Source organism: Quercus suber, unplaced genomic scaffold (genome assembly GCF_002906115.3).
Source record: "Quercus suber isolate HL8 unplaced genomic scaffold, Cork oak 2.0 scaffold_317, whole genome shotgun sequence".
Classification (NCBI taxonomy): domain Eukaryota; kingdom Viridiplantae; phylum Streptophyta; class Magnoliopsida; order Fagales; family Fagaceae; genus Quercus; species Quercus suber.
Window position 1 is genome coordinate 380,425 of NW_027069772.1, and position 27,171 is coordinate 407,595.

Here is a 27,171-nt window from a genome sequence, read left to right on the forward strand (position 1 = left end):
GCTTGCTGACTATCACGGTTTGATATATGCAACTATTAAGTTAAAGGATAGCTGCCAAGTTGGCTTGTGCAAAAACTTGGTCAGTCTACCAAAATTGTCTAGTCCGTACGAATACGGTATTGATATCCAAATTTGTTGGGCGGGTTAGGTTGGGTTATATATATAGCAATTGGTTAGTACAAGACCATCCTTGAAGATCAATCTTAGATGCTTAGTGATGGTTGTGAGTGTCGGAACGCAAAAGTGTGTTCTGTCTCAACTTTCATATGCAAATTACTTGCTCCTTCAGTTACCATTTCCCTTTTCTTTTTACTTTTAGAGTTTGTAAGAAATTAATCTTGTTACTGCAAAGGATTCTGGGATAACTCTGGAGTTAAAAATCGTGATAGCAATTCAACCTTTTACACTTTGGTGATGCATAAAGTTTAATTAAAAGGAACCTGAATGCCATATAGTCATGGTCCTGCCTTTTGTCATTCCTGCTTGTGTGCATGTGATGGATATTTTGCCTAGTTTAAGGGAACTGGTCAATTTTATGTCAGTAGAACTATAAAACTTTATCAGTACTTTGGGCCACCTACAAGCATACACAGGTTTAGCAAAAAAATATCAGATAAAGCCTAAAGGTATTTCGGGCGGTCTAAAGGGATTTTGCCTTGGTATCCTGTACTTACTAGAACGGTGCAGGATTGGGAAATGACTTTCATATTAGGCCTTTTTAAAGCTCACACTGTGGGTTTGGCTTCACACCAATAACACAATTTTTTTTTTTTTTATGGGTTGGCTTATTGCAGAAACTGATTTTCCTCTTGCACTACGAAATCTGATTTCCTAACAACAATTTTAACTACAATAGTGAGCTTGGTTGTGAACAGATAAATACAGTTGAATAGAAAATTAGCACAATTATGGCGATTTTATTGTTTCATTAAAAGCAGATGACAAATTATTGCTAATGCATGATATACTTCCATTAAGTCCTTTTGATTTCCAACTCTTTTCCTCGTATTTTCTAAGGGAACCTGTCAATTTTATGTTAGTAGAACTATAAAGCATTATCAGTACTTTGGGCCACCTACAAGCATGCACAGGTTTAGCAAAAAAAAATCAGATAAAGGTATTCAGGGTGGTCTAAAGGGATTTTGCCTTGGTATTCTGTACTTACTAGAACAGTGCAGGATTGGGAAATGACTTTCATATGAGGCCTTCTAAAAGCACATACTATGACTTTCACATTGATCCTATGACGACTTTGTATTAGGAATCATAACCCAATCAAGTCGTGACTTATATTTGCTTACAATGGGACAAGACAACGACTTTGAAATACCACGATCTTCTTGATAAAAACATAAATGAACCTAATTTTGTACTATTGCCATTTCTATTGGAAAAGAAAATAACTTAGCACATAAATTATAAGATATCAAATCATTACATTTTTTTTTTCTTGAATAATATTGTTTTATAATACTGAATGATTTTGATCATTTAATCAATATTCTTCAAACATCAATGACTTAAAGAAACAAAAAAAGAAAAAAAAAAGTTTTAAATAATAATGAAATAACCAAAATATAACATTGGTCCTAAGGCTTTGTATTAGGAAACATAACCCAATCAAGTTGTGACTTATATTTGTTTGCAATGGGACAAGATAATGACTTTGAAATACTATGATCTTCTAGATCAAAAACATAAACCAACCTATCAAAAGACTTTGAAAAGTAGATTTAGTTCTATTTGATTCCCTTTTCTGCTGCAAAACAAGATATAGCCTAATGCTCCATACCATAATATTCAATACAGTACCTCATCAAGGTCCTCAATAGAAGTATTAGGTGACAACGATATATCTTCCAAATATATGATTGAAAATATTGTTCAATCTTTCAAGCAAGAGGAAGAGAAAGAGAAGGAAAAAGAACGAGATAGATCATGGTCTGAGCTTCCATTTCATCTTCTTTGTCAATTTTCAGCACACCTCATTCTCAAAGACTTGAGTACTTTTCAAGCCATTTGCAAATCATGGTTATTAAGTAGTCCTATGAGTCCACTTCAACCATTATTGGATCCCCCATATTGTCACTCTTCATGTTTGATGCAATTGGTTGAACACGAATGCACATTCTTTCATCCAATGCATGGTAATGGCAGTTATCAAATGGATATTCCAGAGTTGCGGGATGCATTTATTCGTTATTCAAAGTATAGTTGGCTTCTCTTGTCTAAAATAGACGACAATGCCTTTTTTTTTTTTTTTCATTCCTTTGATAGGATTAAAATAGAGCTTCCAAGTTATCCTTACGAGGAAATATTTGAATCAATGAGTTTTTTGTCTCCCCCAACTTCTGCTAATTGTTTTGTTATTGGAATCATATTTTATGGATCCAAATTTGGCATCATTAAGCGTGGTAAAGTGGCTTGGACTTTGTGCGAGTTTATAGAGTATTTTCGCCCTATTGGTAATGGCAATCCCCTATTATTTAAAGGTCTTTGCAACTGGTTGGGTCCACGAGAGGACGGTCTCCCAGCTGAACTGGGAGTGTTTGATCCACATGAATACTTGAGTCATCCTAATCTGTACAAATGTCAATGAAAATATCTTTCCTCTTTTACTCCTTCGGAACACTTAGATGATTCATGCAATAGTTATTTGTTAGAAAGTGATGGGAAGCTTTTTGTAGTGTTTGAGCTTAATCAAATTAAGTCAAGTATTCAGATTTACTCATGGAATCTCTCCTTGATTGAAACAAGGATGAAATGACATAAAGTGACAAATATTGGAAATAAAATGCTATATGTTAGATCCTTTGGTTCTTTTTTAGAATTGGCTATAAGAAAAGGTATAAGTAATAGGATTTACGTGCCAAAAGTTCTAGACAACAATAACATATTCTACTCTCCCGAAACTAAGAAGTACCACTCCTGTTTTAATGATTATTCGAGTAAGAGTATATCTCTTGGAAGAGAACCAACCAAATGCACTTGGATTAAACCCAATTACATAGATTTGGATGAAGGGTTTAAATGGTGAGAAGAATTATAGAGGTTGTCGACTGTCAAAGAAGCTTGTTCTAGATGGAAAGAACTTCACAGAAAATATAGTTTAGTTTCACTATGCATTGGTTATATCTCTTGTTTAATTTTTTTTTTAATTAATTATTTTACCGTAAACACTTTGCTTTCATACATGGAACTTTGGAACTTTTTATTTTTATTTTTTATGCGAACTTTGCAGCCTATTGGTTTTAAGTTTCAAATGTTATATATATATATATATATTTAGCCAATTAGATTTCAAATTGAAATTCAATTATAATATAATTTTGTGTCACGCATTCCATCTAATCTAAACTTTTAAATTTTTGTACTAAGTGAGTTAGTTCAGTATAAAAATTGGATTTGAATCACAGTTTAATTTTGCGCCACTTGTCCCATCCAATCTAAGTTTTTTAATTTTGGTGTCAAGTGAGTTAATTTAGTATAGGAAACGAGAAGTCCAACATAAATAAACCATAAAAAAAAAACTAATCATATATCTAACTCTATATATATATATATATATATATAATTAGAGAAAAAAAGAGTTTGAATGATTTTATATTTATGAGACATTTTTTTAACTAAAAATAATTCAAATTTATAAGTTATTTATATAATATACCATAACTATGTACGGTTCATTACTAACTAGGTATATATATATATATTAAACTAAAGTTTAGAAAAAAAACTCAATTAGAATCAAAATTAGATTTTACTTTTGTTAGCTTTCCATAAAAATTAAACTGTTTAGATTTTTATTGTTATTTTTTCCCTAAACTAATGAACATATTTTTTATGCTATTTCTATTAAGATATTTTGTATGTGAACATCTTGAACTTAAAAAAAAATTGTAATTGAGCTGAACGATCTTATGCACCTATCTTCATTTAATTTAAGAGATACTATTGGACCAATATATTCTTTTTATTTGTGTTGTATCAAGTAGGATTTCACGTACAATAATTGTGAATTGATATTGTTTATGTAGTATTCAATAATGATTTTCAAAATTATATAAATAATAGAAATGTAATGAGAAATTTGGCATAAATAATATCATGAAAACTGCAAGGAAACACCATTTTAGTACCTCTAAATGTCCTATTTCATTTTGATGGGTTTGTCACAAAAATCTTTCGCAATTAGAATTATGTTTGAGAGAAGTTTTGATATTAATCTGTATTTTTTTGAATTTTTTTATGCAATGTTCATTCATCTTTTGAAAAATTTTAAACCCTAGTTTTTTGATCTATTTTATACTATATTTTTTAATTAAAATTTGTTTTTCTAACGTCAAATGCAAAGATGGCTTACGGAAGCTTTACGGAACAAAGCTTAAGTGGGTAAAACGTCAAATTTCAAATTGCATGTAGGTAATTTAAATTCTAGTCAAACCACAGATAAGTAAGTTGTAATTTGCCCATCAAAAGGCCATAGTATCCAAATTGGTTCGGGCGGATTTTTGGGTTTGGGCCCTTTTTATGGCCCTTTTAAAGCAAATGTTGAAATATATATGTTTTTGGACTTTAGAGAACAGTAAAAGTGTAAAAGTCCTCTAATTTGCCCATCAAAAGGCCATAGTATCCAAATTGGTTCGGGTGGATTTTTGGGTTTGGGCCCTTTTTATGGCCCTTTTAAAGCAAATGTTGAAATATATATGTTTTTGGACTTTAGAGAACAGTAAAAGTGTAAAAGTCCTCTCTCTCTCTCTCTCTCTCTCTCTCTCTCTCTCTCTCTCTCTCTCTCTCTCTCTCTCTCTCTCTCTCTCTCTCTCTCTCTCTCGGGTTTTATAGCTAACCTAGTGTATCGGTGACAGGTTTTCTATTAAATTTAAACTAGCGATTAAGATTAAAACATCATCAAATCTATGATCAGAATTAGACGTGGGCACCGTACTCATTGAAAAACTAGATTTACAAAAGGGATATCTAGAAACTTTCAGTGTAAAATTAATTATCAATTTATTAAAGTATAATAATCCTCAACATGGAGGAAGAATTACTTTATTAATATAGAATAACGCTTTTCTTGCCATAGAGGAAGAATTACTTAATTACAGTAGAATGCCATTTTTCTTCAGCATAGAAGAAGAATTAATTCCTGCGTTTGAGAGAGGATAGATAACAATCTTTTGCTTGATTTGTTAATTGTTGTTTCTTCGTTGGTTCTTTAAGTATACTCACAAAAACTATTGAAATAGAAAATGGTGTGTTTCAAAATTTTATCAGGGTTTGCTTTTGGAGTAGAAAGAGAGGTTTTTTAATTAGTTTATTAATTTTTTTTAAAAAAAATATTTCTGATGTGTAAATTTGTGAGAGCTTCAAATCCTACTTGGCAAGCTCTTAAAAAAAAAAAAATCATAGAAAAGTCAAAAGCTTCGGTTTTATAATATATATAGATATATAGATTACAAATCAAGGCAAGGAATGGAAAAAAAACAAAAAAAGTCTATAGTGATTTGTTAGCTACTGCAAGGCAACAAACTTATATAGTAGAATTAACAAATTTGGTTCCATTAGGAAAAAGAAAAAAAAAGAAAAAAAGAGTATTTTCAAGACTTTGTTTAATAATTACATATATAATTGCACAAGAAACACAGTAAAATTTAGAAAAATAAAATAAAAGAACTGGATACATGCACTGTGGTTTGTTTTCACTCTAGCTTATGAGATAACAAATAACCATAAAAAAATACCCAATCTTGGAGCACCTGACGTGACCTTGTCATAGTCACGAATGGAGGAGAGAGGAAGGACGTGAATTGGTGAGAGATGTTTGTGGGTCTGTGTTTGATAGTAATATATCGCAAAGTAGTCGAATGGTTTGGTTTGGCTTGATTGGGGACAAAGAGGTTCTCCGGTTTTTGTTTTTGTTTTCAAAGGTTTCACGTATTTTGTAGTTAAAAAAAAAAAAATTGTTTTAAAAAAATGATTTGGAAAATTGTAAGGCCTCCAAAGCTTACATGGTAAGCTTTTGTGAGGTAAAAAAAAAAAAAAAAAAAAACTTCAGTTATATATATTTAAAAATTTGGGGGGTTTACACCCTCATATGCTAATGCTCTAAGTAACTAGTTTTTATCATATTTCAAGTTGAAGGGCATTCTCATAGGTTACAACACATGTAATCGTTTTAGGGACTCATTTACAATTTCACATGTAGGGTTGCTTCGAAATTGGCATGTTGTGTAAATTTGAGTAGGTGGGAAGTGCATCATTGCAAGTGTGGTGACTAACAAGATTACTTGACATGAGAACAAGTTCTGAAATCTCGGATGTGGAATTTTTGGAGTTCCTAAACTTATTGCCTTCCAATCTTCATAGTTGTCAAAACATGAATCTTATCATGAATCAATTTTTTATTTTCTTATATCGTGTATTGTATTGTATATCGTAAGATATACCAACACTTACTAAATTTATAAAATAGATATACATATATAAATGATGTATTCATTATAAATTCGGAATAAATTCAACTAATGACTAATTTAATCACTTATGTAATAACATTTAACAAGCTTGCTAAATAAATTAAATTAACATGTGTTTATAAAATACACATTCAAATTGATTAAACTCAAAGGTGATAATACATGACAAATTACCTAAAGTAATAATTTATTTTCACACATTCATCATCTTGCCTAATCAACTCCATCTAAGTCAATGTTATCATCATGTTCATCATTTTACAAATTTATTTCTTTGTTAAGATTTGATTCATCATCATCAACATTTACTATCTCTTCTTGTTCTTTAATTTATTTTAGTAATTTTTTATAAAATATTTCTTCTTGGCATTATAGCTTCTTAGACTTATAAAAATAGTGACAAAATAAAAAATAATTATATTGTCAATTTATAACTTATTCATAGAATAGAAAATAAATTTGCAAATATGAAAGTGAAGTGTAAGTGTGCAGTCCAAATTTTGTAGGAGAGAGAAAAAAAAATTATGTACATGTTATCTAATTGGGCTAAATTAAGTGACATAATAATTTTGTGTTAAAAACAAGTCTAACAACATGATGGATTAAAAAAAACACACACACAAATTTTAACCAAAAAAAAAATCATTTTAAAGTATATGTCTATGTATTGTACAATACACATTTCTATCTTGTATGATTCATGAGCACTTTCAATATGCTCTTACGGCATGAAACATTTTTGTACAAAATGATACGTATCATACGATATGTATTGAGTATCGTATGATACTAATGACTATGCCAATCTTACCAATTGTAAATTACAATTGGTAATATGTATCAATAATCAAATCAATAAATATGACTTTGTATTCACATCTCACCTCATATTAGTATGTATTTATTATGGACTACTACTGATATAGAGTATCTAAATTATACAAAATTAAAATAAAATTATGTTTTTATGGATAATTTTGTAATTTTATTAATTATTAAATGCACAAAAGTAATTGTCAATTTTTTTTTCCTAATAAAAGTGGATCTTATGCTCCTTTATCCAATCCATGAAACCCCTCCATCAATCCTAAGTATGATTTTGATTTTTATAATTTTGGATTCATTTGAGTTGATTATGTATTTTTAGGGTTTAATTGATATAATTAGTAGTTGAATGACTAAATTCACACAATTCACATTTGATGAACCAAATTTACCACTACCCTATAGTTGAGGAATAAATTTGTAATTTAGTGTCTGTTTGGCTAGCTTATTTTTTGTTAACTTATTTTACTATTTAGCTTATTTTTGTTACTATTCATGGGTCTTATTGCACTTTTTAATACTAGTCATGGATCCTATTGTACTATTTATATTTCAACTATAATTTACTTTTATTTACAGTACTTTCAGCAAAAAATTTTCAGTTTCAGCAAAATAAGCGAATCCCAAACAGACCCTTAGCGTGTGTTTGGCTCCAACTTTTTTTTTTTTTTAGAAATCTGTTTGGCTCCAACTTAAAAAGCTAACTCATTTTACTATTCAACTTGTTTTTATTACTATTCATTTGTCCCACTGCACTTTTTTGTACTATTCATAGGTCTCACTGTACTATTTTAATTAACTTTTATTTTTATCTACAATACTTTCAGTAAAAAGTTTGCAATTTTAACAAAATAAGCGGATCTCAAACAGACACTTAGTGTGTGTTTGGATACTAATGAAAAATTAAAATTGTTTTACTATTCAGCTTATTTTTGTTACTATTCAAGGGCCTCACTACATTTTTTGATACTATTCATGAGCCTCGCTGTACTATTTCAACTAACTTTTACCCTTTATCTATAATACTTTCAGCAATAAGTTCTCAATTTCAGCAAAATAAGCGGTATCCAAACAAACTCTTAGGGGGTGTTTGGTAGAATAGTTTGAGTAATGTTATTTGTAATTTTTTGAAATACGTGTGGATGAAAAAGTGTGTGAAAATATGTGTAATGTTGTTTAAAATGTAAAAATGTGAATTTGAAATGGTAAAACAAACAGGCCCTTAGTTTTTGTGTGTGTGTGTGTGCGCGCGTGCGCACGTGTGCTAACATAAGTGTCAAGGGCTCTTAGAGTGCATGATTACTCCTCGAGTGAATATAACCCCTATGTCCCATGCACATTGAATAATTACAAAAACTAATCCCTTAGGGGTAGCCCCTTGTGATGATTTTAATTACAAATACAAATCTTAATTAAAGTTTAGCAATCCCAATTATGCTAGATTATGGTTGGGTTAAGATTATCTAACAAAGTGGGGTTTTACATTAGATTAGTGCTTTCAATCTAGTTATGGTTTCAAGCAAGATAACTTGAATTAAATGTAATTATGATTTATAATTGGGGTTTATCACTTTGTTTTTTAATAGATATAGTAAAATTTTAACCTACAACATTCATTTCAGGATGATTGTTTTCTATCATCAGGCTAAGACACCAATCGGTTTTTGGCATTGGTAGGGTTCAAAGCTTAGATTTCTTATTCGACGATAAGAGATTTTACTAGTTGAGCTAACTAGGCATTATTATGTAATTTTTGAGATTTTACCTTTTTTTTTTTTTTTTTTTAGAAAGAACCTGAGAAATTTTATTAGAAAAATTTAGCCAACATTGGCTTCTAATATATCATGTACCCATTAACATGTCTAGTATGTTTAGTTAGGATATGAGCAACAAAAATACCAATACCACGAACATTAGAAAATGAAATATAGTTGGCTTCTATCATATTCTTTGTTAACTTAAGAATATGTCCAAACGAAGAAAGGGACCTCTCTTCACTGCACAGGGAATTGATTACCAATTCTAAGTCGCCTTCAAGAATAATGGGTGAACTCATTAAGTAGGATTGTTTTAAATTTGCTAGTCCATGTTCAACCAAGATCTATTCTTATAATACTTGATGCTTTTGTAAAACTACAAAATCATGTTTTGTTTGTTTGTTTGTTTTGTTTTTGTTTTTGTTTATGATCTTGTAATTGTAATTGATGAATCATAAAGTAATGTTTAAGCTGGCAAGCCATTAATGATAGACAATAACATAGTCTGAGTAATAGGTTTATATTATAATATTTATGAGAATCACTATTAACAAAATAGTTGCATTACACATATGATATACCTCAAAGGAAAACCAAAAACGCTGGTGGGAAATTTCAAATTTCCCTCCCCCAAGGACAAAAACAGGCACTATGCATTAGCATCCAAATATGCAAAAAGAGCGTCTATTTTAGATACCGCTTATTTTTAAAAATTAAAAATACTATAACAAAATAATTTTTAAATGTGTGAATAATATCGTAAAACCCAATTTTAAAGTTATTTTTCTAAAAAAGTATTTGTGGGTCTCGTGAATAGTGCACATGACCCCCACAAAAAACGCTGGACGCACAAAAACGCTGAATGTGGCTGCTATTTAGTACTCATTTGGATAATGCTGAAACTGTGTTTGTGTCTGCATTTTTTTTTTTTGATAAGCACGTTTTTGTGGCTTTTATGCTTTTTCAGTAGGTCCTGTGCACTATCATGGAACCCACAAAACTCTATTTTCATCTTTCTCAAAAAAAAAAAAAAAACTTTCATAAAAAATGAGTCTTAGATACTATTTGAACATTTAAAAATTATTTTACTATAATATTTTTAATTTTTAATTTTCAACAAGCCATAACCGAACAAGCCTTATTTTGCTTCATGGCTTATTTTACATCCAACCACCGCCGAAACTTAACGCAGCCGGCCGATTTAAACCCATAACCACCGATTCAAACCCACCCAGCAATCACTAGCAAAACACAGCCAATCCATTATCGTCGCTAACTCGCCACCACCACCACCTGTTACCCACCACCAACACCACCACCACCAAACAGCCACAAACACAGCAAATCCAGATTAACAAACATGTCCCACATACAAATCGGCGGACAATCTTCGGGCTTTGGTTTCACAGAGAGAGAGAGAGAGAGGGGGGCGAAGGATGATAGAGGAGATAGAGGTGAGATTTACTGATCGATTGATTGAAGCTAGTGACTAGTGGGTTCAGCTCTAACATGGTTTGCGCAACTTTGAAGCCCAGGTATCGATGTATTGATGACAAAGTTGTTGCTGAAGATTTAATATTTGATGCTCGTATATTTGTTCCATATTTCTCTCTCTCTTAAATCTTAAATCATCAAACTTGTGTCCAACTTGATCAAATTATAGTCAATGTTAGTAGTTTTTTAGAGGGCTGCAATGAAATTAGTTTTTCTTAATTCTTAGTTTTGGAATTGCTTTCAATCTTCTTTTCACTTTCCTTTGAGTAACTGGTTTCTCCTGCATTCTCTTATGACAAGTAAACTTTAGATGAACAATTTTACAATATAGCAACTGAACATGTGAAAGTATGACAAGTTTTCATTTAATTTTGCTAGATAATCTCATTCTATATATCTTTCCTTTTATCCCTTTGTGTCAAACACAATTTGATCTTTAATTTATTTTGTTAATTCTACTGTCATTTTTTAATTATGTATTTGTTTCACTCTAAAGTTTTCGTTTGTTTCAAGTGGTTACATACTTACATTCAAGTTTCAACCTTGTTCCTAATATATAAGAACACCTTGGATGCTCTGCACGTTCTCTGGGGTTTCTCATCATCAATATATATATATATATATGAACACCTTACATTCTAGCCAAAGTGAATTTCTAATGAATTTTATTATTTTATCTAATGATTTGCTTTATTCAATTATGCATATCATTTTTACTTGTTAAAAAAAAAATATCATTGTTGATTTAAGTTCAAATCTGACCGAGATGTATATATGGGTTTCTCAAATTGCTTAGTTATTGTTATATTTAATCATTGTGAAGAACTCATTGTGTTTTTTCCGGTCTAGCAAAAGAAAAAGAAAAAGTGGAAACTCATAAAAGAATTGAATCTAAGGCAAGAATGTCAAGCGTTTCAATAGTTTCAATTTAATGTACGTATCAGGTTCCATAGTGCTTGCATTTTATCTTTTTGTTAATTGTGCAGAGTGCAGAAAGAACAACTGAGCAACCCTGAAGTCCTGTCCAATAACCATCCATGAAATGTTAAAGGTTTCATATTATTCACACCCTTTACATATATGTATTTGCGTATGTATTTAGGTTTTGGTATTTGTTTTGGAGGGTCTTGTGATGATTGATATCCTATAGGTTTGTGTTGTGTTAGATCAAAGCCCAGCTTCTTGTCTTAACAAAGTGAGCTAGGACGAGATGATAAAAATGGGTGACGATGTCTCCAAACTAGCTACCATGGGTATTCTACTCTTTTCTTTATTCCATTTTCATTTTTCCACAATCTTCTTTAATCTACTCTCTCAGTATTTGAACTTGTTATACTTCCATGTGATTTTGGTGAAGTGACTTCTGTTGATTTGGACATCCTTAGTCACTTGTGATTAGTATTGATTTTGGTGAATGGATCTTCTTTGTTTGTTTTGAAAGTATGAATATATAAATTTTGCAGGAAAAAAAAGTAAAAAAAGAGTTTCATAATCATTCATTGTTGCTGTTGAGATGTTTAGATGCTAATTACAATTGTTCTATTTACAAAACAATTTCATATTATGTTTCAGAAGATACCAACAATTGTATTACTCTGATAAACTAAATAATTTTAGCTGCCTAAAAAATGATTTCAACTTTGAAGATATATACTGTTTGAACAACTTTTGAGAATTGAGTACTTAAGTAAAACTTGAATTTTTAAAGATATTGTTAGGCTTTTAATTTAACAAGATAACAAATTAGCCCCAAAAAAAAAAAAAAAAAAAGAATTCCTCTACCTCAACTGATATGTAGCCATGAAGAAATAATTCTAATGCTGACTTATCTATTCCTAATACTATATGTACAGATAAGTGATGAATATGAGAGTCAGAAATAAATGAACTTCCTAGCTTGTTTGATAGACAATCATCACAATTGAGCAGTAGGACATTCCAGGGTTTTTTTATTTTTTATTTTTTATTTTATTAACAAATAAATTGAAAATCTACTTGATTACTTTATTCAGAAATATAACCTATTATTAATTTGGTGCCTTTGTTGCTTATGTAGATTGATAGATATGGTACTGAGTAGCATTTGTAGTTTATGTTTTTGTATGACCTTTTCAATTTTCCCCCTGTTTAAATTATTATCATGTGCTGTGTTTGTTGTTAATGTTGATTGATTAAAATAACATAGTTTAGAGTATTCTTCTTTTTAAATTAATAATTTATTCTGCTCGAATGGATAAATATTATTAGATAGTAGACATTTCTTTGTGTTGCTTTGGGATTTATATAATCTAAATGATATTGCTAATGGTTTATTGGAAATTGGAAATCAAAAGGTTTAGCGCCCGTTTGGTACATCATCTCAAATACATGTTTTCAATTTTTAAAGAACATTACACGTATTTCCACACAGTTTTTTACCAACACATATTTTTAAAAAAACTAAAAATTGTTGTTTAAACACACGTACCAAACAGGTCTGACTTTTGTACTGGGGGGCCTTTTAAGGATATGCTACCTTTGATTAATTTTCTTTTGCCACTGACCATTGAATTTCTGTAGTTCTTTTTGTTATGAACAGGTATCACTTTTGCTTCAATTATTTGAGAATCTTACTTGCTGCTGCAGGGATTACCTTTGTGAGTCTTATATTGATAAGGGATAGCTTTGTGGATTTGCTTTAATCATTCTTTTTCTTTTTCTTTTTTTTTTTCTTTTTTTCACCTTTAACTGTTTCCTTTGTCCAACAATGTACCATTGTTCTCTTATCTTCTTGCTCTAAGAACTCATGTTCTTCACAATACTTAACTAAAAATCTTGTTCTCCTATGTTGACCATGTTTGGAAATTCAGGACTATGGCCATGTTTGATGGGAAGAATGACAATGCTTATCAAGACCTGGAGGGTTTAATAACAAGAGGCTGACAATGAGATTGAAGGGGAAGTTAACTAACTTGGGCAAATTGACAGAATTTCTATCATTCATTACAGGTGTGCTATCACTTTATAGGTTTGCCATTATTCACACCCTTTACATATATTTCTTTGCATATGTATTTATGGTTTTGGTTATGGGGGGTCTTGTGATGATTGATATCATGTAGGTTTGTTTTTGTTGTGTGTACCATTGGATCAAAGCTCAGCTTTTCTCTCGACAAAGTGAGCTGGGGGGGAGGAGATAAAAATGGTTGACCAAGTCTTCAAACAAGCTACCATGGGTATTCTACTCTTTTCTCTATTCCCTTTTCTTTTTTCCACAATTGTCTTCTATCTACTCTCTCAATGTTTCAACTTGGTTATACTTTCATGTGATTTTGGTGAAATGGATTTTGTTGATTTGGACATCCTTAGTCACTTGTGATTAGTTCTGATTTTTGTCAAATGGATCTTCCTAGTTAGTTTTTTATGAATATATAAATTTTGCAGGAAAAAAAAGAAAGAAAGAAAAAAGTGAGTTTTGTATTCATTGTAAGTCTTGTGTTGACTTCCTTGTTCAGTGTTTAGATGCTAATTGCAATTGTTCCATTTACAAATTAATTTCATATTTTGTTTTAGAAGATACCAACAATTGTCTTACTTTATGAAAATTAAATAATTTTAGTTTCCTAAATGTAATGAGTTCAACTTTGAGGGTATATACTGTTTGAGCCTTGAGGACATAATTTTTTTACCTTAAATGATGTATAAGGAAGACCAAACAGAAAATTGTTGTTGGTTATGTTCTTGGATTGTAAGTAACTAAGTAGTTGTTTGAATGTACTATTTTTAATCTTTGAGTTATTAGTTTTTAATTTTTTTTCCTCAAAGCAGATTATAGATGCATTTGAAGCTATATCAACTATGTTATTGCCAATCTAATGCCATGCTTTGCTATTGAGAAGTCAAGATTAAAAGAAAAGAATGAGAAATTTAAAACTGATATTGCTGTTATGTTGGTCCTAGGAAAAGGTTATCACGTGTTTTTTTTTTTGGGTAAGTTACACATGCACCTGGTGGGTCTTGAACTCAGAATTTCACCTTTTATTGGTTTAAAAGACAAGGACGTGAGCACATTGACAAAAGCAGACAAAGCTTTTCATTTTGTTTTTCCCTTCTCCTTTTCCTTAAATTAATTTCTTGGCTTCCATATAGAGGAAGCAAGCCAACAATGTGCTTGGCAAAATAGAATTGTATCACTCGAATTGAAATTGGGTTGCCTAACTTAATTATTGATATCAAGGGGCCTCCAATCCTATTCGTTTCTAAAACCGAAGCCTAGTTCCATATTGAAAAGTGAAGTATGAGGGCATTTGAGCTTAAATTTGGAAGCGAAGAAATTGTTCTAAAAGAAAGGGAAACAAATTAGAAGTCTCATTTCTTGTTTACACCACTGTATATCCATGGTACCATAGTGGCTTTTATGGCCCGTTTGGATTGAGGGGGGGTGGAGGGGAATAGAGTAGAGTTGGCTAAAAATAGGCTAATTTTGAGTCAAATTTGCTCTACTCTACTCTACTCTCCTTCCCTCCCTCTCGATCCAAACGGACCGTTAAGCTTAAATTTGAAGTCCATGGCTTTTAGTTTTCATGCCATGTAATCTACTGATGTAACTAAGATTTTGGTAGTTTTTTAGTTTAGTTTTCATTACTTTATCAATTATATCTAATGGTCTATTTGCGTTATTTATATGTATTTGCAATTGTTAATAGTTTTGAAAGAAATTATTTACAGTTTTAACGAGGGAGGAGACTGTATATTAGAAACAATCTTTTATGAAGATACCTTAGAAGAAATTAATGATGTTGAGATGCTTGAGTTTGAGGAAGTAGAATTTGAGCATAATTGGGTTTACACATATTGCATATTTGAGCATATGCTAATGTTTGATATGTATTCCTTTATTTATTTTTTGCTGGATACTTTGATATATATTCATCAATTTTTGAAGAAGGAAACTTGTTTATGCTGCTAATATAGATATTGGCTAGCCTCTTGACATTCTGAAGGCTTGTGTGTTCATTAGGAGGAGAAGGTAATCGGCAAGTGATAGTGCGAAAAAGTCTAGAATCACTAAATTTTCACAACTTCTTGCCACAATTGTGATGTGACAAGGTGTGATTGATATAGAAAAAATAGTGGGTCCATGTGTAAGTGATGATTAACCACTCATAGTCTGTCACGTCAGAGTAGTAACAAAAAAATTGTGGAATAATTTATGGTCCTAGAACTACTCGTTGTACTGCAGCCGCCTAAGATCAGCCATCCGAATTTGTTGGGAACCATTTTCAATATTTTTAGGAGCCACTACTTACCCAAATTATACAAACAAAAAGAATGATTGACTAGTTTTTGAATGATAGTTAGGCTTGAGATATGAGGGCCACTAGATGATAAGAAATATTTGTTGCATTTTTTTTTCTTGGCATTTATCCATACATTATTTCCCATTACCCAAAAGATCAAGTGATGAATTATACTTGCAAACACCGTATAATTATGGAAAATACCCCATTAGATTCAATGTTCTTATTCCAAGATAAAGAATATGAGAAGCTATGTTTGTTGAACCAAGTTTCCATTAATTCTATTATCTTTGCCAATGAACATTCCTTTTGGTTATTTGGAGCTCATGAACTAAAACATATTTCAAGCTGGCTGGTCCGATTCAGGAATCATGATAACTCCCAAGTCATTTGTGAAAATGTAGAGTTAGTTTTGGCTCTAGTCTCAACATCGAGACCAGAATGTGTTCCTCAGAACTGGTATGCTGTAAAAGTACCACCAAGTAGTAACTCGTAAGGGACTTTTGACTTCTGGAAGTAGGACCATATTCACTTTGAAGGGAAATTTCTCTTTAGTTCAAAGTGGCTACCCTTTTAGTTCATTCTCACGTCAAAGTGGGCTGAGTGATGGCCTTAAATGGCTAAACCAGCCACTATTAAATTCTGTCACGAAGTTTGGATCTTGCTGAGTTCAAAACCAAGACCGAGGCACTACGAGACTAAGCTAAGACCAATAGCATGAGGTCTACCATTTAAATCAATCAAATGGGTCTCAAGATTTAAGACCGGCAGATTTTATATTCTAAATTCTTCTCATGGCTTTTTAAGGTTTGGTGAGGTTAACATGTTCTTCTTATGTCCAACTAAATACAGAATGCATAATGAAATTCTTTTTTCCAAAAGAGTTGGATATCATATTATTCAATAGAAAACATGACATATAACAATTTCAAACGATTGTACAAAATCTAAAAATAAAACTAAGTAACAAGAACTAAATTTCAGTATTTCACAATAAGTTGAAAGCTTCCTGCCTTTGAACTCAAATTGTTTATAATACAATACAATACAATATATATATATATATATATAAAACGTAAGCAAAGCAATAGACATAAACAATACTGGAAAACAAAATTAATCTTTAACCCACTAAACTTTCATAACAACAATCATAAGCCTCTTTGAAAAGTCTTCAACTTAATTTGTTCTATTTCTCACCATTCAAACGCTTCATCCAAATCTATGCGCATAGGGTTAATCCAAGTGCAGTTTATGGGTTCTTCTCCGTGAGATGAAGTCCTACATGAATGATCTTTGCAAAAGTAGTGGTATTTCTTAGTTCTGAAAGAGTAGAATACATTACTGTTGCCTTGAACTATTGGCATGTAAATCATATTTCTCATACCTTTTATCACAACCAATTCTGAGAAAGAACCTCCAGAACTAACATAGAGCAATTTATTTCCCATATTTCTCTTTGGATGCCATTTCATTTTTGGCCCAATCGAGGAGAGATTTAATGAGAAAATGAAAAAAGATGGCTCATTATCGTGGAGCTCAAACACTGCTAAAAGCTTTCTAGCACTTTCCAACAAATAACTTCTGTGGAGTGAATCATGTAACTTTTCCGGAAGAATAGAAGAATGATATGCCCATCGACATAAGTATTCATTATTAGTATCTAGTGCTCTCATGTATTTCTGCAGATCAAATACTCCCACCCGTCCTGCGTGACCTAACCAGTAGCACTTTCCTTTGTATAATAGGGGACTGCAACTAGATATACCATAAGGTTCAAATCCCCGTATAAATTCGCGTATGGTCCAATATACCTCACCACGCCTAATGATGCCGAATTTTGCTCCATTGAATGTGATTCCAAAAACAAAACAGTCTATAGAGTCTGGAGGAGAAGAAAAACACATTATTTGAAATGCATCTTCTTTGGGATATCTTGGAAGTTCTATTTTGATCCTGTTGAAGGGATGGAAAAAGAAGATACTACAATCTTTTTGAGACAAGAGTAGCCACCCATACTTTGAAAAAGGAATAGATGCACCTCGCAATTCTGGTATGTGCATTTGATAAGTGTCATTTTGTATTGGGTGAAAATATTTGCATGTGTGATTATCCAAGGAGATCAAACATGGAGACTGAGAATGTGGGGAATCCATTAGAGGTAGTAGTGGCCGATCGATGGGAGTAATTAATCGCCATGATTTGCAAATGGCACGAAAAGCTAAGAGGTCCCAAACAAAGAGGTGTGCTGAAACTAGAGAAAGAACATCTTGTGGAAGCTCAGACCACGATCCATTTTGCCCTTCTTCCTTTTCTTCATCTTGCTTGAAAGATTGAACATATTTATTGAGGTTCTATATTAACCTTTTTAGTAAGAAAAAACAATAATAATCAAAAGGCCAAATTAGGAGTGTGCAGTTAACTTCCATAATTGACCCAATTCAACTTAACTCATCGAGTTGGGGGTTGGGTTAAGTTTGTGTCATAAGATTTCACAAATCTGCATAATCCGACCGACATATATTTAATATATATTTTAATTTTAAATATATATATATATATTTAATAATATATTATTCAATTTTGTTATTTACTTTTTTGCTCATCTTTCTAAATAAAATGGAACCCTAAGTTCTCTCATATAGTTTGTATTAATTTGGTGTTATACTCAGGAAAATTTGGTTTTAAATTTACTCTTATTTGTTGTGCATTTTTTTAACGCTCAATTTAATAATAATAATAATAATAATTAAAAAAAAAAAAACTATTCAACCATGCATCCAATCCAACCGAGTTGGACTTCTTGTAATGGGTATCCAACCTACCTAGGCAGCACGGGTGTGTTTTGGGACTCGGGTGCGGGACTCGGCAATTTTTGAAAAATGTGGGTGCGGGTGCGGCGGGACTCGGCAATTAAAAAATTATTATTTATATTTTTAATATATTGCTAAGTATACTTTTTCACATTATATAAACATATACCAAATTGAAGAGCAATAGCAGATAATAACTAAAATATAATGTTCATAAATTAAATATAACCCACAAGATTGAAACTATAAACATTTCATAATGATCGAAAATTAAAATACAACTCACCAATTTTTGACACTTGAATGACTGACAGAGGTATTAAAATAGGTAGAACTTCCCATAAATTAAAAAAAAAAAATGGCTTAGTGGTTGTGGTTCACGTGTTTGGTCAGAGAGCACAAAAACCAAAATAAAGCCTTTTCCTTCTGTGCATAAAGTAAAGCCTTTTAAGTAGGTAAAACTTCCCATAAATTAAAAAAAGAAAAAATGGCTTAGTGGCTGTGGCTCACGTGTTTGGTCAGAGAGCACAAAAACCAAAATAAAGCCTTTTCCTTCTGTACATAAAGTAAAGCCTTTTAAGTGGAAGGCATTTAACAAAACTTATCAAAAAAAAAAAAAAAAAAAAAGAACGGCTGGGCTCTGGCGAAAAGAAGAAGAAGAAAAAGAAGGAGGAGAAAGGGGTTAAGGCCGGTGTGTTTTGCAACTTTTTTTTTTTTTTTTTGAATTTTGGCTTGACTTGGCCGTTTCGGCTTGAACCGGCCATTTCGGCAGTTTCACCGGTTTCGGCCGATACAGCTCGAGTCGGCCCGATTTGAGCCGCGTCGGCGCGAGTCGGAGAATCCACGTGGCAGGATGCAGCCCGACGCGGCACGGACACACAATCAGCAACGTCCCTCCTGCGTTGCTGCGTCCCGCCGAGTCGGACGTGGGTGCGGCTCCTCTGGAGCCGCGTCCGTGCATTCCAGCAACCTACCCTAGTAGATTGAGTTGCAAAACCATCAATCCAACCCAACCTGATCACCCATGCATATCCCTAAATTAAATAATGAAATAAAGTAATTCTTTATAGCTTTAAATATAAATAGACAACACAAGAATTATTGAGGAAGAAAAGAAGATTTAAAGTCATAGAAAAGTATACCATCTTCGGTTGAGAGTTATGCTCGTGGTGGTGCAGATGGAGGACGTAGAGGGTTGAAGAGCAGCTCAGAGCTGACAACGAATTCCAAATAATAGAGCTGTGTGTGTTTTCAAAATTCCAAGAGTTGGAGAAACTCTTTAATTAAAAAAAGGGCCTTTAGGTCTGGTCAATATATATATATATATATATAAACGATGTTAGTCTGGAATTTCCTAATCCTAGCTTAATTGGGATTGCCTAGTCCTAGTTTAAATGGGATTGGGATTTCCTAATCCCAGTTTAATTGGAATTGGGATTAGGGTTTCCTATTAATATTGCATGGTTGCCTCTCACCGCCTCTAGCTTTTATAAAAACCCCAAACTTTTCTGCTAAACTTTATTGGAGAATCAGAGCATCAAGTAAGATACATAAAATTTAGCTAATGTGCAGTGTAAATTTCTTGTTTATTGTTCTTTTTGTAACTTTGGCTTTGGATTTGTTGTTGGCTTTGTTTCACTTGTAAATTTCTTGTTAATCGTTCTTTCCTCCCTTGACTTCTAATTTTTGAATACTTCCATATTCTAGCAATCAAGGAATTAAACCATTAATGATGTTGGTTTGAACTCAATGTATAGTTAGGGATGTATAAGTAATTAATCTTTCTGTTTTTAAATTTTTTCTGCGACCTTATACTTAAATTATTGTTGTTTAACAGTTTAAGGAATTGATTGACTGATATTAGATTTGGTTATATTCGATTGCTTAGGTTTCCCATAAGTCAAACACTAGATTAGGTTAAAAAAAAAAAAAGATTACCATATTACCATGTTAAAGAACTATAAGAATATTGCTTTACTATAATAAATTACTAGTGTTATTCTCATAATTAAGTTTGAAAAATTAATAACGCATGACTTTTGATTCCAAGAAAAAATAAAGTACATTGATCAGTGATTGCGAGATAGCTCTATTCTTTGATTATTTTTAGCTTATTATGTGTGATAACAATTTTTTTGAGAAAAAGAATTATTGGTATAATGACGAGGGAAAGACAGAGATATGCAATATATGGAGAGAGCTTTCCTTTTTAGCTAATATACCATTAAAATAACAATGATATCCTTACTAGTATATCCAAGAAGAATATTGAGCTTCCCAATTCAACCTTTTATTTTGAGTTGAAAGGTATCCAGTGCATTAGGTGGTTAACAGTGACATTTATAGAAAATTTCTTGAATTTAAAATAATTTAATAAGAATTTCTATACCAATTAAGCTTTTATTTCAACTGTGGGGCCAGAAGATCGGGTAGCCTTAACCCACTTCAAACCAGGCCCAAAATGGCCCACGTCGAAGATGCAGGAGGGGTCCGAGGATGAAAACACAAGGACCACCCCCCCAAAGGAGATTCATTTGCCGTCCGAGGAGAGGAGGACCCAGTGCCACGCGTTGGCAACAGAAGTATGGAGAAGGGGGCAAACCCTGGGCGAACTGTCACCTCGGCATTGAATGCGCTCACCTAACCCTCCTAGCCGCATTAATGGGGACGTAACCCCTTGGCAGGAAAACATCGATCAGGGTGAGCCACTCGAGCACGGATATGACCTCTGATGGGACAGGCAGCCAGAGGGGAGGCCAATGGATGATCAACAGGAGGAGGAAGAGAGTAATATATAAGAAATGTGAGCAAAGTGTAAAGGGGGGTGGGAGAAAAAGGAAAAGCCTCCTCGGCCATGGGCCGAGGAGCATCCCTCAGTTGTAAATTAGTCTTAGTACCTTTCAATAAAAGAAAAAGCAAAGTAGTTCATGCCTGGTGAACGCCGGCGAGCGCCTAAACCTTCGATCCACTCTCTACAAATTCATTGTTCTGGGTTCGTTGGGCCTTTAACCCATATCCTTTGGGCTTAGGCTACAAAAGCAGACCCTACATCAACTAAAATTTTGAATTTATTTTCATTAGCCTCGTGTTTTTCATTTTGTGATTTTAAAAATTGCTCAACGCTTTTTTTTTTTTCCTTTTTTTTTTTTCACACTGTGACTTGGAAATGGAATCTACAAATAAAATGGAACAGTATATGCAATCTCATCCTCCTATCATCCCTCAATCTTATCCTTGGCTTGTAATTCGTGATGGCAAACATCTAGAAAGGCAAAAAAATTTCAACATATCGAAGGATAAATATTACCCAATAACAATTCCTGAGATGCACAATAAAATGATATGCACTAGCACCAACGAATGGCTGTTGCTAAATGATCTTGATTCAAAGGATCTTTCTCTTTTGAATCTTCTTTCGATGGAGGTGGTGCAGCTCCCATGGTTGGAATCCTTTACGGATTCAGATGTTTGTATTCTATCCCCACCAACAAGTGAATCCAACCAAGATTATTATGTAGTGATCATTCATGGTTCGTCATGCAGATTTTATTTTTGCCAACCCAGTGATGAGGAATTTAGTGAACAAGTGTTTGAATTTGATTTGGAAGAACAAGATTATGAATTTGGAGCAATGTGGATATCTGCTGCAACAATGTTTAGAGGGAAGGTTTACTTTTGGACAAGCTTTTCAAGAATAGATCTTGTTTCTGTTTCTGTATTGTTTACTGCTGAATTTGTGGGTTCAAATCTTCATTTTACTGTTCACGCACTGTTCATGCACTGTTCACGCATTAAAAATATTAAAAATAGATCTCACGATACTATTCATACATTTAAAAATTATTTTGCTACAGTGTTTTCAGCAACAATCAGTTTTCAGCAACAATAAGCTGTATCCAAACGGATCCCTAATGACTATCTTATTGAATCTAGTGGTGAGCTCTTATATATTTGTAAGATGAGAGGTGGATGGGATGCTAAGATGATTCTTGGCTTCATCATTTTACGAATGAATTTTTTAAGACAAGCATGGGAGGAAGTGAACAACATAGGAGGGTGGACTCTTTTTCTTTCTCAAGATCGTGGTTTGGAGCATAAGGCTATATCTTGTTTTGCAGCAGCAGAAGGAGTTAAGCAGAATTCAATCTATTTTACAAAGCCTTTTGATAGATTCTATTATGTTTTTGACCTAGAAAATAATAGTATTTCGAAGTCTTTACCTTGTCCCATTGTAAGCAAATTTATGTCACCATTGGATTGGGTTTTAATTCCTATAACAAAGTCATAAGATCAATGCTATATTTGGTAGTTTCATTGGCCCATTTGTGGTAGAGGGTGAGGTTGCCTTTTTTGTTGTCATCGTTGACCTCACCAGCCACCAGGTTTATCTCTATCTCTCTTCTTATTTTTTTTTAGACTCTATTCTGTAATTTTTTTCCCTTTACAAAATTTTTATTTTAATGGTGGAATGCTTGAAATAAATGATGTAAATCAATAGACTCTAGTAGTTCTTCATCGCATGAAAAGAGAATAGAGGTCAATCATTCACACTCAAAAGTGTTCAAAAAAATGCCTAAGCCAAACTGAAAAAGGGGCTTCGGCTTGGAGGCATGGCTTATAAAGATAGACTAGATGGTGTTGACATTAAGTACCGTTCAAGTTTTATTTTACATTTGTGATCTAATGTTTGATAGTCTGATCTAACAAAAGCAATCAAATCTTTTGTTTAGCAACCAAAATTAGGCCACCTTGATTTCATCTTCTAATTTCAATGTTTGACAATTTTTTTCCTCTAAAGCTTTGATTTGATACTCTCCTGCCAACCACCCCTCTTAAAAATAGTGCTTTATTATTTTGGCGTCAACATTTGTAAAGCAAAAGGACAATTGTGAACATAAATTTCTTCACCGTCTAATATAAACCAATTGTTACTTTCAATTCTAAAAATATTGAAAAATCTACAAGTTTCAACTTAAGAAGTGAGAATTCTTGCTATTTTGAATAAAAGCCAACAAATGAAAGCCAAAGAAGAGAATAATACAATTTGTACACGTTTACAATTTTGTTCTCTAAGTTTTCTACACTATGAATCAACTTAACTGGAAAACAATGTAATTTGTGTTAGAATGATGACCTTATTCCCATCACATCGTTTACAAATGTCAACCTTTCCACAGTGGGAAAGCCAGCAATGAATTGAGTGAGAATATTACATGAAATAGAGTGATTTGTACTATTTTTGTTTTTATTCCTTCACCTCAATGTTATTCAACTGGGACCTAAGTGGTGCCTCCATGATATTTGGAGTTCCAGCCTGAGGCTTTCCATGTGGCTTAGCTTGATGCTAAGACCAATAAGAATGAGCAGCCAGGACTCGGTTCAAGAGCTCTTGGGGAACAGGCTCACCCCTTCTTTGTTGTGGGGCAATTTTTGCTGTGTGAACCACTGTTTTGGTCCTTTTCTAGTTTAAATTTGTACCATGTCCATTTTGTAGGTCTAATACGTGGAGATGTTCTTCTTACACAGTATATACATGGTCTAGCAGTATTACAAAGTCCATTTAGCACATGGTTCTCTTCCTTCTTCCAGATTGTAGCAATTTATTTTAGATTTTCTTTTTGTTTGTGTGTGATGTACTTCTTATTGTAGAATTTTTTTCTTGGTTTTAATCCTTATTTGAATGTAGAATCATAGACAAGAAAAGCTAAGATTCACTTAATTTTCTATTATTTTCTCTTGGTAAGGCTTTTATTTTCCCCCTTTTGTTTAGTATTTAGACACTCATTAGCTTGAGTTCAATCTTGACTCACATTACCAATCAATTATAGAATAAATGACAGACAATCAATGTGTAAAATCCATAACCCAACTATATATGTTACCTTTCATATTAAGTGAAAGCTATGTTATTCTACTAAGATTAAGTTCTTGGTCTCAAGTTCTTAAAAACTTTCTTTGAATTGTTTATATAAAATATGTACTATATAATTTTATAAAGATAGTTTTCTGCCATTGAGTTGGCTTATCAGATTTGGAATATATGTAGTTCTATTTACGCTCTATATGTTTTAATGAAAAGCCTTGTATAAAGATAGTTTTCCTTATTTTTTTAGTATTTGGTAGTATCAGGAAAAAAGAGTCAATGGAAAACTATTTTTGGTCAACAGAAAAAGTGTGGCTTATTTTCAAAGATTGTTTCCACTATTTTTTTTTTTTTTGAAAAAAAATCATATCTCACAACAAGCTAACTAAGAGAAGTTAAGAAATTATTTTTCAACTCAATTAAGGTTGTTACCAAACATAGGACAATGAGATAGTTCTATAGAAAACATTTATAAAAAAAATGACTAATTTTTTTTAAAACGTTATGGCTGAAAAAAACAAAGCATCAAATCAAATCCACATAAGTAAGAGGTTTGTGATGTTGCCTTCCTTCAGCTAGCACAAGTTATGCATGTGTGAGGGTTATGAATGGACACTTTACATGAAGCTGCAATTTGTGTATACAATTTTAGGGATTAGTCTTATCAATATTTTAAAAAAAAGTTCATGGCATTCAAATGATTTCACGAAATTATAGTAATCTAAGAGATTCTTTGATTTGAAAACTTAATCTTAATGATATTTTGCTAACTATCTGGTTTATCACATGGGTTAGTGACTAGTTTATAATATACTAATATACACAATCAAAGATTAGACAAGAACACAAGTGTTTGAATTTCTAGCACTGAAAGATAGATTATTGAGACAGAAATTTTCATGTATTGCCTAAATTTTGGGGCTTAATTAATTCTCCTCCAAGATAATTAATAGTCCAATTTTTTTCTTTTTACTGCTCTTTGACTAATATTTGAGAATTTTTTTTTTAATATTACTCCACCTAGATAATTAATAGACCAATTTGTTTTTTCTAATTTTGTTAAAATTTCTACTTTATATTTTTATGCAAGTATTAGTTCATTAGTTGTTCATTGCATGATTAATTGGTTATGTTTGGTGCATGAACGATTTGTTATGATTATTAGTTAATGAAATAAACCCATTATGTTATTATTCCATTGACTAGACTCAAAACTCGATTAACTTAACCCATTTCTAACCCACTTAAAAATTTAAAATGACCAATTTTTTTATCTGAATCAATTTACTCGACTTGACCTGTTGGCCACATCTACTACTGATGAAATATTCCCCTTCAATCAATCCAAAATTATTACATTATAATTGCCATCTCTCCTGGAATTGTCAATATATATATATATATATTTAAACGATGTTAGTCTGGGATTTCCTAATCCTAGCTTAATTGGGATTGCCTAGTCCTAGTTTAAATGGGATTGGGATATCCTAATCCCAGTTTAATTGGAATTGGGAGTAGGGTTTCCTATTAATATTGCATGGTTGCCTTTCACCGCCTCTAGCTTTAATAAAAACCCCAAACTTTACTACTAAACTTTATTGGAGAACCAAAGAATCAGGTAAGCATACTTAAAATTTAGCTAATGTACAATGTAAAAAAAAATTCGTCTTTATTGTTCTTTTCGTAACTTTGACTTTGGATTTGTTGTTGGCTTTGTTTCACTAGTAAATTTCTTGTTTATCGTTCTTCCTTCCCTAGAACTCTAATTTTTGAATACTTCCATATTCTAGCAATCAAGGAATTAAACCATTAATGATGTTGTTTTAGAGCCAAAAATCTTGAAGTAATTAATCTTTTTGAGTTTGAACAATGTATATGTAATTAACCTTTCTGTTTTAAATTTTTCTGTGACCTTATACTTAAATTATTGATGTTTAACAGTTTAAGCAATTGATTGACTGATATTCGATTTGGTGATACAGCATATAATCTTATATTCGATTGCTTAGGTTTCCTATAAGTCAAACACTAGATTAGGTGAAAAAAAATCACCATATTACCATGTTACTTAAAGGACTATGAGAATATTGCTTTACCATGATAAATTAATAATGTTATTCTCACAAATAATTAGTATTTTTTTTTTCTTTTCAATTAAGTTTGAAAAATTAATACCGCATGACTTTTGATTCCAAGAAAAAAAAAAGTACATCGTTCAGTGATTGCGAGATAGTTCTATTCTTTGATTATTTTTAGCATATTATGTATGATAACGAATTTTTTTGAGAAAAAAGAATTGTTGGTAATTTGGTATAATGACGAGGGAAAGACAACATATGGAGATCTAGAGAGCATTCCTTTTCAGCTAATATACCATTAAAATAACAATCATATCCTTACTCGTATTTTTAAGAAGAATATTGAGCTTCCCAATTCAACCTTTTATTTTGAGTTGAAATGAGTTGAAAGGTGTCCTGTAGGCCTGTCCACTCATCGGTTTTGGACCCAACTCGAACTTGACCCGCTAGCGTTGGGTGGAGGGCAGAGGAACCCGAAACCGATCATCAGAAAAATTGGTTGAGTTAGTTTCAGTGAGGGGTGTAAAAAAAGTCATTGAAATTTGAAAAAAAAAAAAAAAAGGTCATGGAAATCTGGAAAAGT

The 27,171-nt window shown here is 32.1% G+C and overlaps 1 protein-coding gene across 9 annotated transcripts in view; it reads left to right on the plus strand.

Moving 5' to 3' along the window:
* Positions 1-10,071: 10,071 nt before the first annotated feature.
* Positions 10,072-27,171, plus strand: part of LOC112026406 (uncharacterized) — a 71,668-nt gene continuing 54,568 nt past the window's right edge. For 2 of the 9 annotated variants that reach the window (XM_065782828.1, XM_065782830.1), the window contains exon 1: positions 10,076-10,515. The gene's annotated coding sequence lies outside the window, so the exon portion shown is untranslated. Of the gene's footprint in view, positions 10,597-11,541; positions 11,607-11,705; positions 11,809-13,133; positions 13,192-13,404; positions 13,544-13,656; positions 13,935-15,554; positions 16,031-27,171 lie in introns of those variants that run through there. The other 7 variants (XR_010632767.1, XR_010632765.1, XR_010632764.1 and 4 more) reach the window with 7 other exon arrangements.